General features: G+C 36.7%; 1 pseudogene; it reads right to left on the bottom strand.

The window, feature by feature from the left end:
- LOC103013458 (glutamate dehydrogenase 1, mitochondrial-like) overlaps positions 1 to 25,317 on the bottom strand; it is a 105,089-nt pseudogene extending 79,772 nt beyond the window's left edge.
- Positions 25,318 to 25,641: the final 324 nt, after the last annotated feature.

Genomic DNA, 25,641 nt, shown 5'->3' with positions numbered 1-25,641 from the left:
GAGAATTGTTTTGTCCAGTGAGAAACACAAGGAGAGAGAGGTGGGACAATGCAAATGAAGAATCCACAGAACTCCCTGACCCATTGGATACAGGGGAATGAAGAAAGATAAGTCAAACATTTCTCCAGGATTTATATAGTAGGTGATTGGGGAAAATAAGAATGAGGAAGAAAAATTCCAAAGACAGGGTGTTGTAGGATAGAAAAATTAATGAATGTGAAGTTCCAAATAGAAATTTTGAATGGGTAATTAGTCATGCAGAAATGGAATAAAGCAAAAAGCCAGAATTCTGATTTTCCCAATAGAAACATACCCAGGGGCATCAATCAGTTTTATATTCTGACTCTCTTTAGCTGGTGGGTTTAAATTCCTCTCTGGCTCACTTTCTCTGATGCTGACTAATAGTGTGAAAGATGGACATGTAAGACTGAGCACAAAAAAAAAAAATGGTGTGTGCCTTTGGTGGAATGTTCTGTTGGCCTATGGATGAGAAAGAATTCTGTCAAGCTGAACCTGAGAAACAGTTTTTTTTAAAGTCTATTTTTGATACGAGGAGTAATATTTGTAATGGTAAAACTTATTAGCAGCAGTCTTGGAAAAAGAACTATTGGAATTGGATTATTTGATCTTGGAAATAAAATTTTGGCGTCAGTGGCAACCTGGGATGATAGCAAGACCATGGGGTCACATTGGAATTGGAATTCTAGTGTTCTGTTTACAAGGTGTGGGTATTGGGCGGGATACTCAACCCATCTGTACCTCAGTTTCCTTATCTGTAAGAATAAATAGTTTCTTCATAGGGATGTTGTAAGTATACAGTATCCCTACTGTGCAAAACCAATGCGACAATGTCGATCACAGTGCCTGGCTCTTTACAGGTACTCAATAAAAGTTAATTCCAGTCTTTATACCCTGCTCACCTTCCTCCCAAACACAGAAGAAAAAAAATCTGTTTTTAACTGCCCAGTTAAGAAAAACGATCAAGTTGATATTGCTTTGTGAACAAAGGCTCAGATCAGCGAATAGGTAGTAAAACCCTACCCTGAAGCTTATATTGTTGTATCTTTGAATTCTATGGTATTAACTGAACATTTCTTAGGCTTTAGATTATATGGAAATAAAAAAGAACTGGAAAAAATGTAGTGTAAACCAGAAGACTTTTATTTGGAAATGTTGAGCTTTGGTGTTCAAATTTTAGCCTTTGAGAATTTATTAGACTGTAAATTGATGAGATGAGCACTTTTCTGTGTATATAGTTCAGTAAAACCTTTAAAATTTTAAACTTTCCTAATTTAAAAATTCAGCAAGAGTAATAATAGATGTCATGTATCAAATAATATGTGTCAATGATTTTGAATACATTATTGCATTTAATCCTGTGAAAACAAACATTTCACCTTTTAGTTGATGAAATGGTCTAGTGTTTAAGCACACAGTGGCAACCTCCATATGTTTTAACACTTCAATAAAATAGCTTCACTGTGCCCACACTTAATCAAGCCTAGGAAGCATAGATGTATTTAAAACTGCTGTGTTCTATAATAGACACTCAAGGGGGCGGGTATATTAGCCCTTCAAGAGCCTAGAAGAGAACTGAGGACCAACATAATGCAGGATAAGAATTGCTTAAAATTGACTTTGAATGGATAGTTGGGTAGGAATCAATCCAAGTTGTCATTATAATTGATTTAATCCAGGGTATCATCTGGCAGTTTACTCCAGGTAGATTTACCTTCAAAGGCACACTGGGTTAGACTTCTTTCATAGGGTACAGGTATGACTAACACTGAGAAGAATCATGAAAGCTTTTCAAAAAGTGCTGAATGCTGGATCCACTTAGAGTTCATCTCGGTGAAAAATATTCTGATCGTTGAGAAACTAAGGCAAAGTATGAGCCCCAAGTGCAGCTTTAACCAAGACAACATGAGTCACATTTTTCATTCTTAGTTGGAAATGAAAAATACATCTGAATTTTTGTGAAATGAATTCTATGATTGTTTTTTTGACCTGAGGAAGAGTAAAACACTTCTCACCTTTCCTGGCCACCTCTACTTTGTTATTTAAATGTAAAAAGTAAAAACATTTTAGACCAGCTTCAAGTGGGGCTTGGGATTTGGCAATCCCAAGGAGATGCCGATCAATAGAGATTCAGATTACTCTATGACTTCAGTGTTTGAAACATTTAAAGGAGAAAACAATGTGAAGTTAGGTTAAACTAGCAGCATTTGTAATGGAGGGTGGTTTACACAGTTCATTAAGACAGGACATGCAGTCAATAATGTCATGGCTCTGAGCTTTTGTTTGGACCTCTCTCTAGCTTTTCATAAGCTGATCACTGCTTTGCAATAATTTAACTATTTTTTTTTCCTACAAACCAATACAGTAAATCAGCAAATGTGCAGGTAATGAAAAATCAATGCACTCTGTCAAATGCTCCCACTTCTTTTCAGATAATTCTCACTTTGGAAAGAAACTAAAGTGCTAGGATATTAAATTCTTGAAGAAATAATAGGACAAGTCTAAGCAAAAAATCACATAGGATTTGAGGTCAATTCAGGAAGTGTATTTGTCTCAGAGCCCAAGTAATGTCTTCTCTCATATTGAAGTTATTTTTTCTGTCATTCTAATTTGCATTTCTCTTCATAAACTGTTTTTTCACATAGGTCTATTTTCTAAATTTAAAATGATCTGACTTAGGGGACTTCCCTGGTGGCACAGTGGTTAAGAATCCTCCTGCCAATGCAGGGGACACGGGTTCAAGCCCTGGTCCGGGAAGATCCCACATGCTGCGGAGCAACTAAGGCCATGTGCCACAACTACTGAGCCTGCGCTCTAGAGCCCGTGAGCCACAACTACTGAACCCGCGTGCCACAACTACTGGAGCCCACGTGCCTTGAGCCTGTGCTCCGCAACAAGAGAAGCCACCGCAATGAGAAGCCTGTGTACTGCAACGAAGAGTAGCCCCCACTCGCTGCAACTAGAGAAAGCCCATGCACAGCAACGAAGATGCAACGCAGCCAAAAATTAAAAAAAAAAAAAAGATCTGACTTAAAACTTAAAGAAACTTATTCTTTAAACAGTCTTCCAGTTGAAAATACTGGCAAGTACTTATCTTTCTATCCATTCTTACTAGTTTGCATGATTTGATGGGTTATTTTAGAAATGATAAGTTTTAAAGAATAATAGTTCACTTGGTGAATACTCTGTGTTATAACTTTGCATTTAAATCTGGTAGTTTCATCGAAAAAGAACCGATTTGGAACAGGAAAAATGACCACAAGCACATGGAAAATATTTTGTTGGGACTAGTAAAATATAGACATAAAATATATTTCAATATGTAGTGTTTATTTAAAATATATGGGCACTCTCAGAGTTGATATATACTAAAGAAAAAAAAATCCCATGTTTTCTTATCTCTTTCTTCTTTTGTTTTCTAAACAAAAATCTAATGAGTTCCAGAGAAGAAGCATTTGTTTTTTCACAAAGCTAGAGAATATATTTCTCCTTTCATAAAATGCCAGACTGTGTCCATTATTCTTGTGACTCATAGAATTCTAGGGTATATTTGAAAAGTTCTGAACTCACTTGATGAAAGAAGCATGAAAGATCTGTAAAAAGATTTTAAAAATTCTATCCCATCCATAATTTCTAGAATCCATTAACAACCAATTTGGAGATTCTTAACTCTACAAACTTTAGTTTCTATTTTAATATTAGGGCATGAGAGAAGTACTGAGCCAACTTCCAGGAAAAGAAAACGGACACCCATTACACAACTTTTGTTATATATGCTGATTTTTGGAATACACATTTTCTGATTGTTGGTTCATATAAATAATCTTAGGTTTCGATGCTGAAGACTTGGAAAAGAAGATTAGTTTCTAACGATATCTGTTTATGCTTTTGCTAGTTCCAATGACTTTATTGTTTGGCTAGGCTAAATATCTTAATTTACATATCTTATATTTCACCTAACAGTGTTTTAAGATCTGTTGTTATATAAAACTCTGCTTGCTTTGCTGAATTCATAACTGTGAGGAACAACATATTTATGATTAATGATGGAAAATATGCTTCCAAGATGTTTTTGTTTGCATTTATAGATATAATTTGCTAAAGGATTTATGTGAGCACTACTCATAAATATTCTGATCAGATGTTTGACTATAAAACATTATTTTAAATGCCACACTCCACAGGCTAATGATCTATTCATCTGAAATGTATTCTGACTCCTATAAGTGATATATATTTTAGGTCTTTTAGAGATACCCTTTGTATCCTTCTGTTGTAGCCCATACCTAGAACAAGAATAAATTCCCTGGACTGTTAGGACAATTCAGAAGATAAAGCTGATGATGGACCCTGACCCGTGAAACAGGACTTAATGAGAGGCCCAGGATAACTTTAGGGGTTAACCTCTAAAGTCCAGGTAAGAGTTCACACGTAGCCAGGAAAGCCAAGAACATGCAGAGCACTCAGAGTACAAAGGGACATAATGAGGAAGTCACTTACCAGATGACAGAGTAATGTATATGATGAAGGACCTCCATGAGAAACTGAAAGACATCTTAGCTAGACAGATAAAAATGACTGATATGCCCAGACCATCTCAATTTATAGATAGGGTTGTACACTTCCAGGGAATATTTGTAAATTCATTTTTCCCCACGTAAATACAGATTAGCTCATTAAATCCTACCTCATGTTTTTCCCATGAATACATGATTTTTTCCCCCTCTGGGTCACCTCTTCTAGATGTTCCAAGGCAATTTGCTTGGCTCCATTGTAAGTCCCCTATCTTTATTTTTCTCTTTATTCTACATTTCATTTTTATTATTTAGCTCTACTTCATTTCCTACATTATTTTTGGAACTAGGAAAATTATACATTAATAAGTTGTCAAAGCAAAGATTGTACTGGAAGGAAGACTTTATTTAGACTATTGTAATAGAGGAGAGAGACTGAATTCAACTCCCCTGAAACAAAAGGTGAGAGGGATTTTAAGTGCTGGGGTGAGTAAGTGGAAATGTCCTGGAGGTCATTAAGGGGGAGGTTGGTCAATGGGATATGTTGAGCACATCAGAATTATTCCTGAGTTTGCAAGTGTTTTTCACTGTGATTCAGCCTTTGTGTTTGCTAATTGGTGTCCATCAAAGTTAGTCTCCTACTCTCCCACAGAGACTGCGAAATAGGGGTGCTATCTCCTGAGATGTTTACTTTCAAAGAGATGGTTCCCAAGACCCTGAGAAAACATTCCCTGGGTTGTAAATCTGACAACAGCCTGGGAGAAGATTTACATACCTCCAAAGGGGCAGAGGAGGAATTTACAATTGCAAGTTTTCTAAGTAAACCATCTAAGAATAAGGAAGTCAGAGCCTATAGTCAGGAAGAAATCTGTCTAACGTTTAATGAAACTGAAGAGAATGTTAAGGCTGTCTTGGTCAAGTGTTTATTAATTTTCAAATATTAATGATTATATCCATTGTGTATCAGTTGCATATCTTATATCTGAATACAAATTCTGTAACACACAAACAAATGCATGAATGTAAATATTTCATGCCAGTCTTTAATCTTCTATGTTCTTAATTCCATTTCCTACTTATAGATCTTCATCACAATTTATTGATCCAAAATTTGCCAGAGTGCCTCTAGTGCCAAACACTGAAACAGCTAAGACATAGTCCCTCCTCCCCAGGGCCTTTTTCCCCTGGCTACAAGAATGCATAGGTTTTTATTGCCTAAGGGTAACTCCATTCACAGAAGAGAGGTGTGGTGGTACAGTGTATTATCCAGCAGCCTTCCTGCAAGCTGAACCACTGGACACGTAGTCCAGAAGAATATACAAAGCAGTCATGCATTCCTTTGCCCATTTTGTACATTCTGGTGCAGAAAGAGTTCACAGTGGAGAAATGCATGTTGCTCCTTTCCATTGTTCAGCTCGTTCCTGGCTCCCCATAGCCTTTGTTAAAAACTCTAGAGCTGCACTGTCCAATATGGTAGCCACTAGTACCATGTAACTACTGAGCACTTGAAATGTGGCCAGTCCAAATTGAGAAGTGCTGTAATTTAAAAACATACACTGAATTTCAGAAACTTAATATAAAAATAATATAAAATATCTCTGATAATTTTATATTTATTGTTTGTTAAATGATACTATTTTGGATATATTGGGCTAAATATTACGATGAATTTTATCTATTTTATTTTATTTTATATAATATGGTTACTAGAAAATGTAAAATCATGTATGTGGCATGCATTAAATTTCTATTGGTCAGCAAGGCTCTAGAGAGTCAGATTTCCCCCTTCCCAGTACCCTAGGGTATTCCTCTCCTTTGTATTGGTCCCTATTAAAGGACTGTTACCTTCCATTTCTGCCTGCCTCTCTTGTTCCAATACCAGCTGAAATAGTACCTCCTTCCTACAGCACTGAGCTACTTAACACTGATTTATCATTTATAACGGTTATATATGTATCATCTTATTCCTCACACTGAAACATGTTCCGTTTTGTATCTCAGCCTCCCATGGAGTTTATAATTAAACACATGGTATAGCTCAATAAATATCCGTTTAATGTTCTAAATTCTGATCAAACAGCTAGCTGAAAACCACTGTTTTCAATTTACCATCACATTCTTATAATTTCACTTGGGGGAGGAGGAAGATGTAAAATATAACCTTTATGTAATCTGCTTCTCTGAGTTCAGAGAGTTTGAGAAAACCCAAACTCCCCGCCACCCCTGGCCCCAACCTGGTCATTAGGTCTCAATCAAGGGACTGAAGCAAGTTACCAGATGGGATCTGAATTCTTGCTTCTCTAAAGTTTATGCTGAATTCAAGGGTAAGTTAAGTAGAAAATTTTCGACTTGCGTAAAAGCAAGGAAGTGATGATGAAAAATACACGTTTTTATTGATATCCAAGTTTTTTTTTCTTCATGAAGAATCTTCCGTAATGTTGTGATTGTTTGTTGTAAAAATGATGTCGAAAGGCAGGATGCTATCCATGTAAACTGTCAATAAGCATCCTTGATAAACCAGTGAAAGAAATCAGAGTATTCACTGGAAAGAATTTCAACCCCATGCTGACTTCAAGCAAGTATAATTTAATGGAAACATCAATGACAAAATATTCCTATGGTCAATGTGCAGACCTATAAATTATTAAATCCTCCAAGGCTGAGAAAGGATGGTCAAATTCAGTGTTCAAACTGTTTCAGGCAAATGTGTTTTAAAAGATTTTCTGCTTGAGGCACACATAGAACAGCTTACTTTGTTCCCTTGTAAAAGACTAATTGAGTAGCTTAGAGCATCATAAAAATGATGATCGCCCCCAGGGAATGGGAAACACCATTTTATCTTTCACATTGTCCATTCTGGGCACACAAAGGAATTATACTTGCTGCTAATGCAGAAGATGAGTGAGCCCTTACATAAGCACACTGAGAATGAGGATTTATAGAGGCAGATTCTAGAGGGGACTTTGGGATTAGGCATTAGTTCACATTCGCTGTCTTCTAACAGCTAACCCTGCACCTCCGGGCAAGGGTCCTGCACACCAAGGAGACCTGCTTGGAACTTAGCAAGATCCCAACGTGAAGAGCCTAGCTCAGAGAGACATGTTATAAATATAAACTTACTCCATTTTCTCCCAGTTTCAAGGATGACATTGAGACTATATGGATTGCAACAGCTGATGAAGCTAAACATTTCATTTCCAACAAAAGGAACCAATATATTACTTGCTCTGAATAATGACATGCATCACACATGTTAACTCAGAAAAAATGCATTACACTTTTTTCTGTATTAAAATTTAAAGGTCGTGGTTTAAGTCAGGATTTCTTAGTCTCGGCACTATTAACATTTTGGGCTGAATAGTTCTTTTTCGGGGGGGGAGGTGCCATCCTGTGCATTGGAGGATACTTAGCAACGTTCCACCTCTACCCACTAGAAGCCAGTAGCCTCTGTCCCTGGTTTGTGACAACCAAAAATATCTCCAGACATTACCAAATATCCCCTGGGGAGGAGGGCAAAATTGCCCCTGAGAACCACTGATTTAAATTAATATTTTACAGAGTTCACTTATATATGTGCGTGTAATACACATACTCATATATACTGGATCTTTATCAGGGTGTACAGGTGCATATGAGCACATAAAAATCATAACATATCTAAGTACTTTACAAAACACATGAAATAAAACTTCAGTGCAATCAGTGTCAAGGAAAATCAAGAGGGACAATAATGATCTCAAATTATATATTCATGCGCCAAGGTTTTTTTGTTGAACATTTGCTTCGAATATCATTATGTTAATTATAAAAGCACCCATCATTATAATTAAACAAAATAAAGTATTCTAAAAATGTTTGTTGAGCAAATTGAATGAGCCAGATGCTAGTCCAAGGGTTTGGGGCTGAAGTACAGAAATGAAGCAAATGGATCCCTGCCTTCGTGAAGCTTACAGTAGAGGGTAGTCATGTAATAATTAAATAAGCGTGCAAGCAAATATAAAATTAACCATTGTGACATGAGCTCTGAAGACAAGGTTTATAGTAGAGACTCTTCGCTAAGGAAGCGAATTATAATACATGTGCTGTGCATAACCGTACCTATGTCACATGTCAACAATGGTCATACTATCATTTAAGTCAATGGTGGTGCTCATGGAATTCCAACAGAGTATTGGAATAGGTAGTTGGAATCAAGGGGCACGTGATCTGCGTTATCCATGGAGGCTGACAATCGCAGTCGGCTGCAGGTAAAATGAAGAAAGACTGGGGGTCAGGTTAAACTATCAATCCACAGGCTGGAAGAAAGTAGGGAGACTGGAACAAGGAAAAAGAATGATATTATACAGCAAATCTGCGCATTCTAATAAGAACTACAGTTGAAGTACACACACATACCTATTTGTATACATATACATAACATTTATGTATTATAAGATTTTATAAAATAACAATTCTGTTTGGTAAAAATCTTATAAAGAAAAAGACTTGGGGATTTTAAATTTCTGAGCATCCATTTTCTTCAGCAAGATAAAGGGAGATAATTTATATGGTCGCTTTTAAGCACAAGATACAGGGGTACAATTGTATTTATAGGCTGTCTACTGAGTGAGTACCCAAATCCATGGAACAAGTGCTATGAGAAAGATGATCACTTTTCTTGATGGTTAGTAAGTTATTTCTCACTTCTGCTGGGAGTCCAAAGTGGGTTAGGATTGGGTGGTTGCAGCAAGGTTCTGGCTCCCATAGCTGATCAGATAGAAATTCCACTATCTTGTAGCTGAAACTTCTGGAACACCATGGCAGGGCAGGAGGATCAAATTGTGGCCTTTCACTGGCCATTTCACTGGAAATAAAAGTCACATGGTATTGCCTAACCATGCAGGGGAGAAAATTAAATATTTGGAGAATGTTAGTATGTCTGCTACAGACATCAAGATATATGTATTTACAGAAGTTTTGTATACTTTACAACAGTGTTTGTGTTTAGAACTATGGTGTCTGTGACAGAAACAAAAGAGAAGGAACTAAATGACCATCAGTATAGGTAGGTTAAATGCCACCATAGGGTGGCGTACTATGGGGTGGAATACTGTGGAGGAGGTCTTCCTGTGCTTATTTGGAAAGAGCTAAAAGATGTATTGCTAAGGACAAAGAAGAAAACGTAGGGGAACTTTTATAGTATGAAACTTCTGCTGGCAAAATTGGGGACTGGGGGTCAAAAGAGAGACTTTTTTTTTTTTTTTACTTGGTAGCCTTTTATCCTATTTGGATTACTTACTTTTTGAATTTTTCGTTTTTACTATGCATTTAATCAAGCATAACTGAATTAATAGGCTAAGAGAATATAATGGTTGTATTTCGATAACTCAGATGAGAGACATATTATGACTAACAATATCACTGGAACCCATTCGGAAATCATGGTGCATAAAGAAAGAATCTTTAGAAGCAGTATGAGCTTAGAGCAATTTTAACTTGTTCTCTTTCCTGAGCCTAAAATTGTTCAATGAGCTCCAACTCCGGCTGGCATTTTGACCATCAATTATCACTGTGTATTTATAGATATGCTCTTTCCCAGCCATTTCAGAAGGTTAAAGCAAATCTATATAATCAGTCTATTATCTGCCAGAAGACGAAGTGCCACTGAGGCTTGTGTAATCAAAGGAAAATGGTTCCAAAGATAACTTGAGCATTGGCTGGCGTTAAATGTTGAAAGAAAGAGCTTTTCAAATATAAGATAAATGTATATACTTACTTCCAAATATAGCCAGATAAGGGCTTAAAAACTACAGTCCTTCACAATATGATTTTATTGATGCACCGTCACAGTAGTATATTATTGGAATTATGTTTTGTAGGAGTGATGGATTTGTCTTGAGTCAGTCTTAGCAGCTTGGTGCACTCTGGTGCAATTGTAAGCTTTAAGAGATTCTTCCTCTGGTCAGTCACACGTTTTCCTCTTTCACCCAATCAGTATTTATGGTTCAGACAGAAAGTCAGAGTCACTTCCTCGGAGACACCTCTTCTGCCCCCGAGACCGGGTTAGGACCCTTGAGCGGATAATTTGAGCCTGCTTTACAGTTTTCCTCAGCTCTGCTTATTACACCATCCAGTTAAAGTTTGTGCTTGACGTGACTTGTCTGCCTCGCATGACTGTAAGCTCCAAGTCGGCTTTGCTCACCACTGTAAACACACCTCTGATCTCAGTTGCTGAAACATAGGAAGTTTCAAAAGATAGCTATTGAATGAATGCGTGCTGGCAAAGGTACGTGTTCATGTTCATGTGCAAGTGTGTGTGTCCTGTGCAGGGTAACTTACAAGAAGAGGCTGGGGTACTGAAGGGAAAGAGCCATGTCTTCCCCTCTCATGTGAAAAGAACTCAAAGAGAATGATGTAGTGCGTTGGAGTCTGCTCTGAACCACCCTGCAGGACATGGAGAACCAAGGCAAACCCTACATTTTCTGGCCCTAGTCCCACTGTGGTGTGATTTTTGAAATCATATCTCAGGCTTTGGGAAACATACTCTGGCCACTGGACCGTTATGTTCACCAGACTGTCCTGGTTGCGGGTGGGGATGGGGAAAGATACTGAGATTATATGAACCCCTGTCAGTAGGAGGTGGATTTTCCTGTAGAGGAATGAAGGTATAGACTGTCAGGCTTTGAAAACATGGTATTAATCTATGGGGTAGCAGACCATTAACTATCATGGAAAAGGCAATTAGAACTAGCAGTGGGGGTCATTTTGGGGGACAACACCATGAGAAGGGCTTGGTCTTTTTCCCTCCTGTAAAAAGTCACATTTCATTTGCTATATTGTAGTTTCTTCTCAACTTCCCTAAACTATCAGTAAAGTCTGTTCCTCATACTCAGCCTTTCTCCCAGTGGCGGACTGAGGAATTAAGACAAGGTTGTTAAGTGGTGGCACTCTGCTCACCTAGGAAGATCTGTGCTCTTGGAGCTCCAGGCTGGAATATATCTAGGTCATCAGAGAAGCCAGGCAGGATTGTAATCAGATGATCTCAGGGCTGATGATGATGGAGATTGATCCCTGGGGAAGGCAAAGGAAGTGTAGACGATCGACAGCACAGGAATTACAGTGATGTTGAGGGATGAGAAAAGGCTATGTGTAATTGTACAGCGAGAGTAGAGGCTGCCCTGAAAAGTTGCATCAAGTTGTGCCCTTGGTAAGGAATGCCAATATTATTCTGCAACCAAAGGGGGATCATCTGTAGCTTCTGAGCAGTTGAAATTTCTCATCTTTCTAGGTTTCAGAAAGATAACCTGAGTAGTCAATGTGAAGGGAGGGCAAACCAGTGCTGAAGTCATTAAAATGTAAGCGCAAGAAAGAATAGTTTCTAAAAAATAGAGATTCTGATTTCTTATGTTCTAGTTTTGTAAGTATGATAAGTTGATTGTTTTCACTTGAAATTTTAAAAATTTATTAAAATTGTGGGAATATTATCAACTTAGAAGACATACCAGTGTTGGGGAAGGGTATCAAGATTTTACTAAAGAATATCTGTTTTTTGACATTAGAAAACAGAAAAATAGAAAAACAATCTCCACAAGCTTAGGACCAATTAAAAAAGAAATAGCCATGCGTGTTATTGTTGGTCAATGCTTGATGGCATAGTTGACTCAGCTGGAATCAGAAAAAGAGATACATTTGTATCGTTAAAGAATGAGGTTTATTATACCTCATTGTGTGTTTTGTGTGTGTGTATGTAGGCATGTGTGTATGTTGTATACATACACAACACACACACACACATTTTGTCTGTCTCCATGAAATTTAACTTCTCACCAGAGATTTTTAAACTGTAAATACTGTAGCAGTGTTAATTTTATTATCTGACAGAACTTCTTTTCCCAATAATTGCTCTTCAAGAATTAAATGCTAAATCAGCAAACTTCTAGAGTATTCAGTCGATCTGCTATTATGCAAGATTATGCAGTTTCTGTTAAGTGGTTCCCAGAGGCTTCCAAAGCAGGTTAACTTTGTCCTAAATGTAGATTAATTTCTTTACTATCTCCCAGGCTTGTTTAACCTCTTTAGCGTGAAACATGATTAGTTTATCTCATATTTTTATTTGATTTACATATCAAGAAAATTAACTCTCAGAAATGTTAATTCCTTTGGTACATTTTAGGCAGTATAGCAATAGAGGTTTCGATACTGATTTTGGTCATACTTTTTTTGGTTCTTTTACCTCCAAATATATATATATATACATATATATATATGTGTATATATATATATATATATATATATACATATATATATATTTGTATAAACTCTGATGACATTTAGGAAATTTCATGTTGCTGTAGAAGAGTTTCTCCTGTGAATAAAGGATATTTGTTCAAGGAAATAAAGGGAATTACTGCAAATGTGGCAGGACCTTTGTTCAGTGTACCCTGTTAAGTAATATATGTACTTTATTTGGCCTGTGCTTCCTTAGTATATAATTCCTTAAAAATATGAGAATGTAGCATCATCAGCTAGCCCAGAAGCAGTGTTATTAACCTGTGTGGTCAGGGCACTTGGAGCCATGTGGGAGCAGTTAATCAGCTAACGGATATTTCTGTAGGGAGAAGGTGTCCAGTCATGACGTATGAGTCACACAGCCCAAGTGGACGGAATCATGATTACACAACCACAGGTCCTTTCTCCGGGTTGTTTTGCAGTCTGTCTGCGTGGACTTTTTCTCCTCCTGTGCCACTTTACCATCGCCAGTCATTAATTTATTAAATACATTGTTTACAAAATTATTGAATTTAACTATAGGATAAAGGATGTTTTGAATTCACAAAAGAAAAAAGTTTAATTACAAATTATGTTACTCATATCTGTAACTTGCACTGAAGTAAGGCCAGTTTTTAAAACATTACAATGTATTTTTTACTACATATATAACATTTTATAGTTTTATTTTAATACAAGAAACTATAATAAACTATAAACAATAGGTCCAAATCTCACCACTAGATATACCCTGGAATCACCCTTTCTCGGTGGTCTCACCTTCAAATTCCATCAACAGGGTGTAGGACATCATAAAGCATTTTAGTTTTTGCTTTTCTGGAAAGGGAAAAATGGTGTTTCATTGTTGTTTTAATTTGTATCAATATAAGCGATGTTCTCTATCCTTACTTATTGGCCATGGCCAAAAATGCTTACTGCATCTAATTTATGTTCAAATGTTTTAAAATATGTTTATTGGATAGAGCTATATATTACATGCAATTCCCAGGATATGAGATAATTTCCATCATGTATACACGTATAATAATTAAACTTTAATAACTTTTCTTCGTAATAATTGGTAAAATCTGAGAAAACATGAATAGTATCAGTCATATATATTGTTCATAAAAACATGTTTCGGATTTCTTATCAAGCAGGAGAACAAAGCAATAAGCTGTCAACCTATTACAAACCAGACCAGAGGTTCTCATAGTGGGGTCCTCAGCCAGCAGCAAAGCATCACATGGGAACTTGTTAGAAATACAAAATTTGGGGCCCCCTAAAACCTACTAATCAGATTCTTGGGGTGGGGCCCTCAATCTGTGTTTTAACAAGCCCTTCAGGTGATTATGATGAGGCACCTTGAAGTTTGAGAATAACTAGACTAGATAAGCAGTGAAGAGCCTCATGTGAGATGTTGCTTGAGTTATTTTCCTCATCCCCTGCATCACGTCACTATGCACATTTTCTAAGACTTCCCCCCCTCCTCCCTCTCCTTTTCTCTCTATCTCTCTCTCTCTCTCTCTCTCTCACACACACATACACACACACGTTCCATCTATTTGTGTCTTTATCCTTTAATCTTTTCCAGATAATAGCTTCGTTAATGTATTGCTACATGTGGAGAATCTGTTAGCTTTTAAGATAAAAAGTTCATTTGCTAAATTTTCCCCATATGTTCAAAGTGTTTGCTCTGATTGCTACGTATAAACAAAAAAGCATATTGCTCAATTTGGTACAACTTTAAGAATACTTTTGTGGACTTGCCTTAGCACTGGTTTGAACATGCTCTATTAAACTCTAAAACCTTTCATACTAGAGGTCATTATAGAAGCCTTAATGTGTGTCAAAATTTTAGATGGAAAATTTCAAATTAAAGCTTACTTGTTCCTAAAGACAATGAGTGGAATATAAGTATTATTACTACCACTATTATTTATTTATTTATTTATTTATTTTAAAGTATTTGTTTTTTATTTATTTATTTATGGCTGTGTTGGGTCTTCGTTTCTGTGCGAGGGCTTTCTCCAGTTGTGGCAAGCGGGGGCCACTCTTCATCGCGGTGCGCGGGCCTCTCACTATCGCGGCCTCTCTTGTTGCGGAGCACAGGCTCCAGACGCGCAGTCTCAGTAGTTGTGGCTCACGGGCCCAGCTGCTCCGCGGCCTGTGGGATCCTCCCAGACCAGGGCTCGAACCCGTGTCCCCTGCATTGGCAGGCAGATTCTCAACCACTGCGCCACCAGGGAAGCCCTTTATTTATTTTTAATTAAAAATGTATTGAGGTAACATTGGTTTATAATATTACATGTTCCATGTGTAAGACATTATATTTAAACTTCTGTATACACTACAGTGTACTCACCACCAAAAGTTTAGTTTCTGTTGGTCACCCTATGGTTGATCCCTGTTACCCATTTCACCCTCCCCTACTGCCTGTCTGGTAACCACTATTCTGTTCTCTATATCTACGTGTTTGTTTTTGTTTACCACTGTTATTGTTAAAACTGTGTGTGTTAATATCATTACATACATTATTTCCTTCAGTCCTTATAATAACTCTTATTATTCTCGTACACATAAGTCTGCTGGAATATACATTATGGAAAAAGAATTGGATAGACACTCAAAATTTTAAATTTGTATGATTGGGACTATTTAATTAAATTCTACTCATCAGAACAGATTCTAAATAGACTTTAGATTAACCTAAAGGCTTTTAATGAAATAAAATTTTATTGAAGTTATCATATTTGATATTTATGCAATTCTCATGTTATCTAATATTGTACCATTTAAAGTGGGGTTTAATAGTAGGATTTTCTTTCTATTTAAATAATTCTTTGGAAAGATTATTTGTGTTCTAAGGAACTATAACTACGGTCTTGTGAATTTGGATACCTTCTAGGCTGAGGAGTTTCTGGAGAATTTATAAACGTTTTCTTTTTTGTATGGCATTTCTGTCCAATTCATCATTTTCTAAACGTTGAGGGTCTGTAAATTCATGGCTTCAGAGAATGGTACAGTATTGAAAATGCAATAAAGAATAAGAAAATGGAACCTATTCTTCCATAAATAAGTTCACTCTGGTCCCGTTAAAGTTAATCAGAATTTGGGCTTCCCTGGTGGTGTGGTGGTTAAGAATCCGCCTGCCAATGCAGGGGACATGGGTTCGAGCCCTGGTCCGGGAAGATCCCACATGCCGCGGAGCAACTAAGCCCGTGTGCCACAAATACTGAGCCTGCGCTCTAGAGCCTGTGAGCCACAACTACTGAGCCCGTGTGCCACAACTACTGAAGCCCTTGTGCCTACAGCCCATGCTCTGCACCAAGAGAAACCACCTCAAAGAGAAGCCCACGCACCACAATAAAGAGTAGACCCTGCTCACTGCAACTAGAGAAAAGCCCGCGTGCAGCAATAAAGACCCAACGCAGCCAAAAATAAAATAAAATAAATAAATTTATTTAAAAAAACTGTTAATCAGAATTTAAGAATAATGCAAGAGCATAGTGCCTATTTATTAAGTGTTACTTTATGAGCTACTCTTTTTGAACCAAACTTCTAAAGAGCTATGTTTACTTTTTTTTGGAGCCTATTCAAAAGACAATGCTAAGAAAATTGGAAGCACTCCTTTTCTCATTTGCTAAAAAGTAACACAATGGGATTTTTACTAGAAGACGTATTTACCAAAAACAATTTAATAGAAGAGGGTACTTATATCAAATATTGGATTTTTTGGAATTAAAACGTTGAGATATTTGAAGCACAGATAAAGTAAGAAATCTGGGTTTCTATAGTTATCAAACAGAGAAGAAACCTAAGGTATATAAATCATCCTTTGTGGAAAATGTAATAACTTGTGCACTTAAGTGGCATTTTAATGATAGACAAATGGAGATTGGACATAATGATTTTAGAGGAGAAATGGACATGATCTAGTGATTCTGCACTGATGAGACTTTGCCTTCCTTGAAGGACAGATATGCACAATTTTGTTTGTAAAAAATATATTCCATTACATTCAGGGAAACATTCTTGATTGGAAATGTAATGTGGGATAAGGGTGGGATAAGGTATGTGTGAGGTAATTGGGCAAATTTATAATTTTTTGCCTACTCAAAGTTTACCTCCATCCTGGTTTTCGGGCATTACCCAGTGGGTTGACTGGTGAGAAGCAGAGGAGTTCCTGCCAATATGGAAGCCATAGGGTGGGTCACACTTCCTTACTGACTCTCTGGCAGCCAGTGGGCGGGCATGCATCTGAGATTGGGCTGGTTACTTGCTTCCCACTCAAGCCAGGTGCTGATGAGTCCAAGACCGTGGGAGAGACGGTTCCTAGCTCTTAGCTCCTAGGGCTGCCTTGGTTTCTGGGCAATTTCTAACCCAAGTCCTTGAGAAGAATCCCATGAATTTGCATTATTTTTCTATTACATTTCCTTCGTGCTTATGGTGACCAGTATTAGTTTCTTTTGCTTGCAACCAAGATATCTAATTTTGGAAAATATTTTTGCATATATTTCTTAAGGGTTTGCTAAAGTTTTAGTAATGTGCAGATGTTGCAGTTTTATTTACTGTGGAAAATCATGGCTATGCCTCCTAAACTTTACAACTTCCAGCAGTAGGTGAATCAGTATGGAAAGTGTAAGTACCGAGTAATAAAATAATCTTAGTGTTAATATGCATATTAAGAAACCAAAATATTATACAGGACATATTTTGAGGCAACTCAGTAAAGTGCCAAGGACTTCTCACACATGGTAGGAAAACTTGAAAAACTTTCCACTTTCCTTGGGAAAATTTGAAAAACAACTCTGTGTTTGTGAATATTTTGGGGTGTTTAAAAACCTATGCATGACTTTCTCAAAGCTACCCAATCCAGAAACTTATTTTTTAACATGAACTGTTATCTCCAGAGAACACATATAATTTGAAAGGGAGCTTTAAGAATAAGATACAAGAGATTCCCTGGTGGCGCAGTGGTTAAGAATCTGACTGCCAATGCAGGGGACACGGGTTCGAGCCCTGGTCTGGGAAAGTCCCACATGCCGCGGAGCAACTAAGCCCGTGAGCCACAACTACTGAGCCTGCGCGTCTGGGGTCTGTGCTCCGCAACGGGAGACGCCGCGACAGTGAGAGGCCCGCGCACCACGATGAAGAGTGGCCCCCGCTCTCCGCAACTGGAGAAAACCCTTGCACAGAGACGAAGACCCAACACATACAAAAATAAATAAAAAAAAGAAGAATAAGATACAATAACTGACTTTCCCAATAAAAATAAAATCCATCCATCTTTTCTCTTGCCTTCTCATAACTGAAAAGTTCTCAGTTTAAATACTAATAATTCAAGTCTTTTGAAGCTGCTAAAATACTGAAAAGTTTATTTTCCAAATGTGCTGATAACCAAGTGCACAGGTGACTCTACGTAACCTACCTGCTAGCATAACTTCTTATCGGATATAAAGAAATAGATATATTTAAGGCATTTCTCCCTTTATAAACTCTGAACTTAACACAGGTCCTATGTAAAGATAAAAAGGGAAACAGTTTGTTTCTGTACACTTTCATCTAAAATAGATCAAGTTGTACCTATCAACTTTGATTCCAGGTTCAGTAGTGAGACCTAGTTATGTGTTTACCAATATGAAGATTCCTGGCAGCCCAATCTTCAAAGAAATAACTGTTTCATAGTCTTTCAGGGAGCTAAGTAAGGGGAATGATATAGGAGCTTTTTGAATCTGATAATGTTTAATTTGCAACTAAATCTGGATATATATATAATTTTCTTCCCTAGCATATCGCATCTTATTCCTTAATAGAACTAAAAAATACCTTTGTCTTCAAAAATATTATTCAAAAATAGACAATAGGCTAAAGTATAAAGGTACTTTTAAGACTTTTTTTATAATGCAAAAAATTTGCTGAACTGGAGGTTGATAAAACCCAAATATAAATCTGTTGGCCACTGTCAATTACCTGGAATTAATATCTGATTTAAAACTTAATTTCATACTATACCCAAGTAAAAACTTAGTCACTGTGAAAGAACAAACGGGTATTTGGGATAGGAGATGGCTTGTTTTAGACAATATTCCTGCATTGATTAGGGCAGCATTGGTGTGGGGACGGGTAGTGATCAGGTGAACATTAGCGCATTAGTACCTGAAATCTTAGTTACCTGAACAGCAAAGGGAGTTCTGTGACGTCCAAAATACACAGTCCCTCACAGTCTTTGGTATAGGGGGTGGATGACCATGCATTATCTAATAATAGCACATCCTTCCAGTGGGGTATCCCCTGGAATTCTCCACCTTTATCTCTCATCTTGCCAAGGTTGAGTCATTTTCAGAATCCTCCTTGGACTTTTAGTTGAAACTGTTGCATTGACCACCTTGTTTTTTTCCTTTCTCAAATTCCACTGTCATGATAAGAATGTATTTTTAAAAATAATCAACACATCTGGAAATGAAAGGAGTTCTGAGAGTCCACTGTTGACTAAAGATATCAATGGCTTTTTTGGGAATCAGAAGGTGACCGAGAAATGGTAACTAATTTAGGAAGCAAAGGAATTCTGAGCCCAGAACCTTGTGTTAAGGAATAGTCAAACCACTGGCCCCAGAGGAACCCCGAGAAGCTTAGTACTCAGGGGTTTCCAGTTACCCCTTAGTGAGGGTCAAGCCCTGGGATGAAAAGAGGAAAAAATTGGCTGAAATTCTGTGGACAGAGCACAAAGGAAATTTTCTTCCCTCTTCACATACAGGAGTTTAGTTTCTTGAGCTAGCTCAAAGCAGTTTCTTCGTTTCACCCTTAGTTCGGCCTACCTTGTTTTCCAGGATGTCATATCTTTGTGAAGAAGGATCTTCAGTGATTTCTGTGATACATAGATTGTGCTGCATGGAAATTAATGTGGAATAGGGACTGAGGGTGTTGATGTTTAATCTGATTTTAAAATTTGAGAAGTTGTACAGTGCCTAACAGGCACACACTTCCTTTTATTAGAAACTATTATTTTTTTGCAATTGATATATAGTATTTACTCAAATGGCTACTAAGTTGTTAGGGATATGGATACATACTTACATTGTTTGGTCCCAGCTACTTAAAAAAGGGGGATTATTTGGTATTTCTTTTGCCTAGGGGCACTGTAAAAATAATCACAGAAGCACTAATGGAGCCTTGAACTGAGAAAGTTTGAGACCCTTTGGTCTAAGCCAACTAAAGCAATGTCATTCTTTTGCGTAAGATCCTAACTGCCCCAGCCTGCCTTGGAGTTAGGAGTCGCCTTAGGATTCAGTGCTGGTCAATGAGATGCAGGAGAAATTATACTGTGTAACATGTTAGAAAGTTATTTATCTTCCTAATAAGAGCAGTCCATAGGAGATGAAAGGATTTTGCCACCCTGGCTAGCCCCCGCTTCCTGTTTTGAAGGTGGTCCTGTTGCCTGGAGCTGAGTCAGGCATCAAGTAATGTGATTTGACAACTGTAAGAATACAAAGCAAAGTACTGAGGACAGCAGGGAGGAAGAGCAACCATCTACCTCCAAAGTTCTTGTTAGATAAAAATAGAACCTCGGCTGGTTTACCTCCCTGTGGTTGGCTTTGCTATTACTTGTATCTGAAATTCCTAACTGATGTAATGAAAATGTAAGCATGGATGAGTGTTGAGCTAACCAAAAGTATGAAATAACAACTATATATGGGGAGTTTGAGAGGCATTGGGGGATGGTGAGGATGCACAAAGCTATCATCTATCAGCATCAAAAGCAAACAAATAATGTACAAAAGTATATCACTTTTTAAAATATGGAGGTAAATGCTAGGGGAAAGATTGAGGGTGTTTGCCATGAAAATTAGGACAGGGAAGGTAAGGGTAGTAATAATAACTAACATTTATTTTGCTCTTACCACGTTCCAGGAATTGTGCACATTGTTTCACACATCTGTTCACAACAATTCTATGGGGCAGAGACTTTTTAACGTCTTCATTTATCAGATGAAGAAAGTGAGGCAGAAATACAGCAAATAACTTGACCTAGGTCACATAGCTAATAAACAGAGGAGATGGCTAAAGTAGGAGACTGCTGTTGTTTATTATAAACTTTTCAGTGAGCTTTTGTTGTTTTTTCACTTATTTCCTTTATTAATGTAGTGAATATAAAAAAAATCATTTAAAAGATTCCAACAATGAAAGATTTACTCACTTCTAATTTTTGAAGAAATTAAATATCCCTGAGATAATATTCCTGAATCATTATGTTGTAATATTATGTTCTTAAAATTTAACAGTGAGAACACTGGATCTGAAGAGACTACATAATGCTTTAAATTGATGTCTGTCATGTCTGACAGCACTTTTGGAAGTGGACTTTGTGTTGGCCAGAAATCCTGATGAATGCTATTCTGAACGTTAGGCATCTTGAAAGAGGAACGTGGGTTGGGATTTGGCAAATCTTTCATTTACACATAACTTAAGTGGTTGTTTCTATTTCAGTGAGCGCCACACATCCAAATAGATTGAGGTAATTTTAAATTAAAGTAAGATCAGGTAAAACTAGGAACAGTGTGAAATAAATCAACTTCATTTTAACTTTTACCCCAGAGAAAACAATATTATTTCCTTTAAGATAATTTCTCATCATTTTCTTGGATCTGAATGGGGCTTTAAGGATCGTTTAGTCTAACTTAGATCAGGTCTACAAACATCTCTACAAACTCCCAGGGAATGAATTACCAGTACCTGATAAATAAATCCCATGACAAGGAAAGCAAACCTTTTGAGGTCATCCACAGGCATTCCAATTATGTCTTAGAGACTCTTACTTATATTGAATATTATTAATAAGAATTAATAATATTGATTAGTAAAGCTTGAAATAACACATAGTTATTGAACTAATATATAAAGATAATTATACAAAAGGCAATATGGGATTTTCTCAGGCTCTTTCCTTTCCCATTAGAGTTTACCCAAATCAAAGTGGCTACTAGGTACAGTTAGTCACAAAAGACTTCTGTCTAGGGGAGATGGGAAAGGGGCACCAAACACTCTGTTTTTGTTGTTGCTGTTCATGTAGGAAATAAAGTAAATAATTTAATTCTGCCTTTATGAGAATCTAAATCTTAAGAATTTGTTTTTTCTTTGGCAACAGATTTTGTTTTCATCCATATGAAAATTATTGTTAAGTCATCCTCTGTCTTCTAAACAGTAGAAGTATCCAACAGTATCTTCCAAATCAGCTGTACTTCTTACTCTTGTGTGGGGTGCTACATAGTTCATGGTATTTAAAAAAAAAAAAAAAATATATATATATATATATATACATATATATATAATATCTTTTTAAATGATGAAGCCATCACTTCATGACTTTTGTTCTTGAATATGTTTTTTGCTTTAACTGACTAAATCCAATGTGATAACTTAGTTAACATTTCACTAATACAAGAGAAGGCAAAGGAAGGGAGAAAAGATTAATTTTAAAAGCTGTATATGGTACAAAAACCCCATATTAGACTTTTAAAAATAGATGTTTATACATGGGAAGGAGTTGTTCTTTATTGATTTTACATAGATATGGATTTTTAAAAAAATTATTAATTCTCATGGTTGGAAAGAAAATTTAGCAGTAGAAGGAAAGACAATATTTGGATGTAAATATTATTTTCTATTTTCAGATTTATTTTTCAAACGGTAGATGATTCATACCAGCAGCCTAGCAATGAGGTTGGATATAGGATCAATATACAAAAGTGAATAGTTTTTTTAATACACCATCAACAAACAATTAGAAGACACACACATACGTGTGTATGTGTATCTAAGATATATAATTTACAACTAAAATTATAGTGGATCTAGAAATAAATCTAACAAAAGTTTTTCAAGGCCTGTTCATGGGTGTTATTAAGATTTTGTTGAAATACACTAAGTAAAACTTTAATAAATGGATATATATAATTTCTCATCATTTTCTTGGATCTGAACGAGGCTTTAAGGATTGCTTAGTCTAACTTAGATCAGGTCTACAAACATCTCTACAAATTCCATGCTCATGAAGGAAACACTTATTTTCTGAGGCTATTTATTCTTTCTAAATTGATTTATAGACTTGAGACTTCTCCAGTAAAAATGTACAAAGGTTTTCCATGAAACTTGACAAGCTGATTCTAAAGTTTATACAGAAGTTCAGTGGTCCTAAAAGATAAGGCATGTTTGAACAAGAAGATGGATAATGAGGGGAAATTTTTCTTATTTGGAGGTCAAGATTTTTAAAACCATGGTAATTAATATGGAGTGTCAATCACTGATACAGGGGTATATAAACTGACCAACACAATAACATACAAAGTCCGTATGTGGTGCCAATAAAGTTATGGATAAAAATATGAACTTGCATTTCCTCAGAAAGGAAGCATGTATGTTCAATAAGTAAATATTTGAAGAAAAGTTTAAATTCACTAGAATCAGAAACATGTAGAATGACCTACTATGTTGTGCTCATTCATCTGGCAGAAACTACGAAGAGGGAAAATACCCAGTATTTGAGAGGATGTAGATCAATAGAATTTATTATTCATTACTGTCAGCAATTTAAATTAGTACAACCATGTTGAAAACTAGTTTTATATTAGCTTATAAATTTGAAAATTTATGTACCCAGAAATTCTATCTCTAGTGATATATCTAGTAGAAATTTTACACCTTGCACCAGGAGACATAAAGCAGATAATTCATAGCAGCAATGTTTGTCATTTTAAAAATCCAGAGATGGCCTAACTAATTTTTAAAAAATTGTACTATATTCACACAATAGATAGCAATGAAATGAATGAACTATAGTATCCAAGGGCAGTAGGACAAAATAGATTATTCTTGTAACATCCTATTGAATGAAAAATAAAAGGACTGTGTGCAGAATGGCTCTTCATATCTTCAAAAACTAGCAAAACTAGAGTTAGTTCATGGGTATTTCTTATATTCATTATTGTTTCAAAATTAAGAACTAGACTAAAATTAAAATAAAATTAAGGAGAGCCATGTGTGAACTTGTGGTGATAGGGAATTGTGAACCAAAGATTATGATTTATCCCATTCCATGTAGCTGATCAAAAAGAAATTAGAGATCAGAGAAGTTAGTTCATTTGTCAGATGTCGTACAAATACAGTGGTACAGAAGCTGAATTCAGTCAGTGGGATTTAAATCCAGTATCTTTCCACCATACCACATTGCCACAAAGAACAGGGGAATAGAAAAGAGTAGTTCTTTAAGAGAGCTTTGCACAAAAGTTCCAAAGTTATGTAAGGTGTACATTCCTGGCAACTCTTTAGCACCATCATTGTTCTCTAAGACCCATAAGTCTAATTTATACAAAGTTTGTCTCCCCTAATATTTTTCTAGCCTCATTTGAAAATAATGAAATAAGAAAATAGCTGTACAAAAATGCAGGCAACAGCACTGACATTTTAAATATTTACAATAAACTGAAAGCAAATTTTGTGATGCATTCTCCTATGCACTTTCACTCAAATATCTTTTAAAGCATTTTCATAATATTTTACCTTATCAGAGCTGAAAGAAGCATTGGAGATCACCTATTCCAAATCTTATTCTATAGATAAAGTTCCCAAGGTTACAGTGTTCATAGCCAAGCCCGGATTCAAGGTCACTTCCCCTGGTGTCTAAATCCCATGGAGGTTTCTAGTCCTTCTGTAGTGACCTGAGGGATTTCTGTCATGCTGGACAGAATAATGCTTTTAGAAGCAATTTGAGAAAGAGAAAGTGAATGCCAAATATTCTAGTGTATTCCTCACATGGGAGATGGCTCTACCACAAATTTATTATGCTTCTACAAAGTGCAGTCACAGTGGAATTTAGCAGCTGCTCCCCACTGAGCCAATCCCTCTGCTGCTTCAGGTAAACTTTATTAAAAGTTAGGACAGAGAAATAAATTATTTAAAATATAAAGGAATAAAATTGGTGTGACAACATGGGAAATGTCCTTACTTATTCTCGCCTATCCTTAAATAGGGAAAAGGTTTAAAATGCTTTATTGACGTATTTGTAAAGAGATGCCACTTTTGAGGAAACTCAGATTAAATCTAACCTCAATCTCTTGTCAAAATATTTCTTATTAATAAAAAGTAAGCACTTTGAATGCTATCAAATCCAAGAAACAACTGTCTTTCAAATTTATATTTTAGGCTCACCTAAAACAAAACAAACAGAAACCTCCCAAAATATCATATCCTCTACTTGGAAATTCCCTCTTGCCCAGATAATGACTTAGACTCCTGTCTATCATTTAAAATACAGTTTATTTCTTTACCTCCTCCGATCTCCCAATATATTAAACTTCTTTCATTTTTACCTTATCATAGTATTGAACTTCTTTCATTTTTACCTTATCATAGTACTCATGGCAGTAGAACTTGTTTTAGGGCTCCTCACATATACGTCCACCATTGCATTGTGACCCTGTGGAGGTAGGTAGTATGTCTTACTGACTGTGCTGGTCAGTTGCCGTTTTGGTCTGAGCGCCATTCTTGCCTCTCAGTGTTCTGCCGGTGTTGAAGGAGGGTGGGAACCTGTGGGCTACATTTCCCAGACTCCTAGTATTTCTGGGTCCTGTTAGGTTCAGTTAAGGAGAGGTAGAAAGAGGGGAGAAGCTACTCCTTTCTTGGACTTCCTCACACGAGGAGCCACAAGGGAAGTGCCAGGAGCAGCGGAGGCTGCAGCATCACTGCAGGGCTGGGGGGGCAGGCAGGGTTCCGGACATGCCCTCCTGCAACTCAGCTCCAGCTGTGCATCCCCAGGGGCACAGTGCCCTGGGTGACATTATCGAGTCCTTTGCTTCTCCACCTCAGG

This window comes from Balaenoptera acutorostrata, chromosome 19 (assembly GCF_949987535.1).
Source record: "Balaenoptera acutorostrata chromosome 19, mBalAcu1.1, whole genome shotgun sequence".
Taxonomy (NCBI): Eukaryota; Metazoa; Chordata; class Mammalia; order Artiodactyla; family Balaenopteridae; genus Balaenoptera; species Balaenoptera acutorostrata.
Note: the sequence above shows the minus strand (reverse complement) of the source record. Positions and strands in the feature narration are given on the sequence as shown.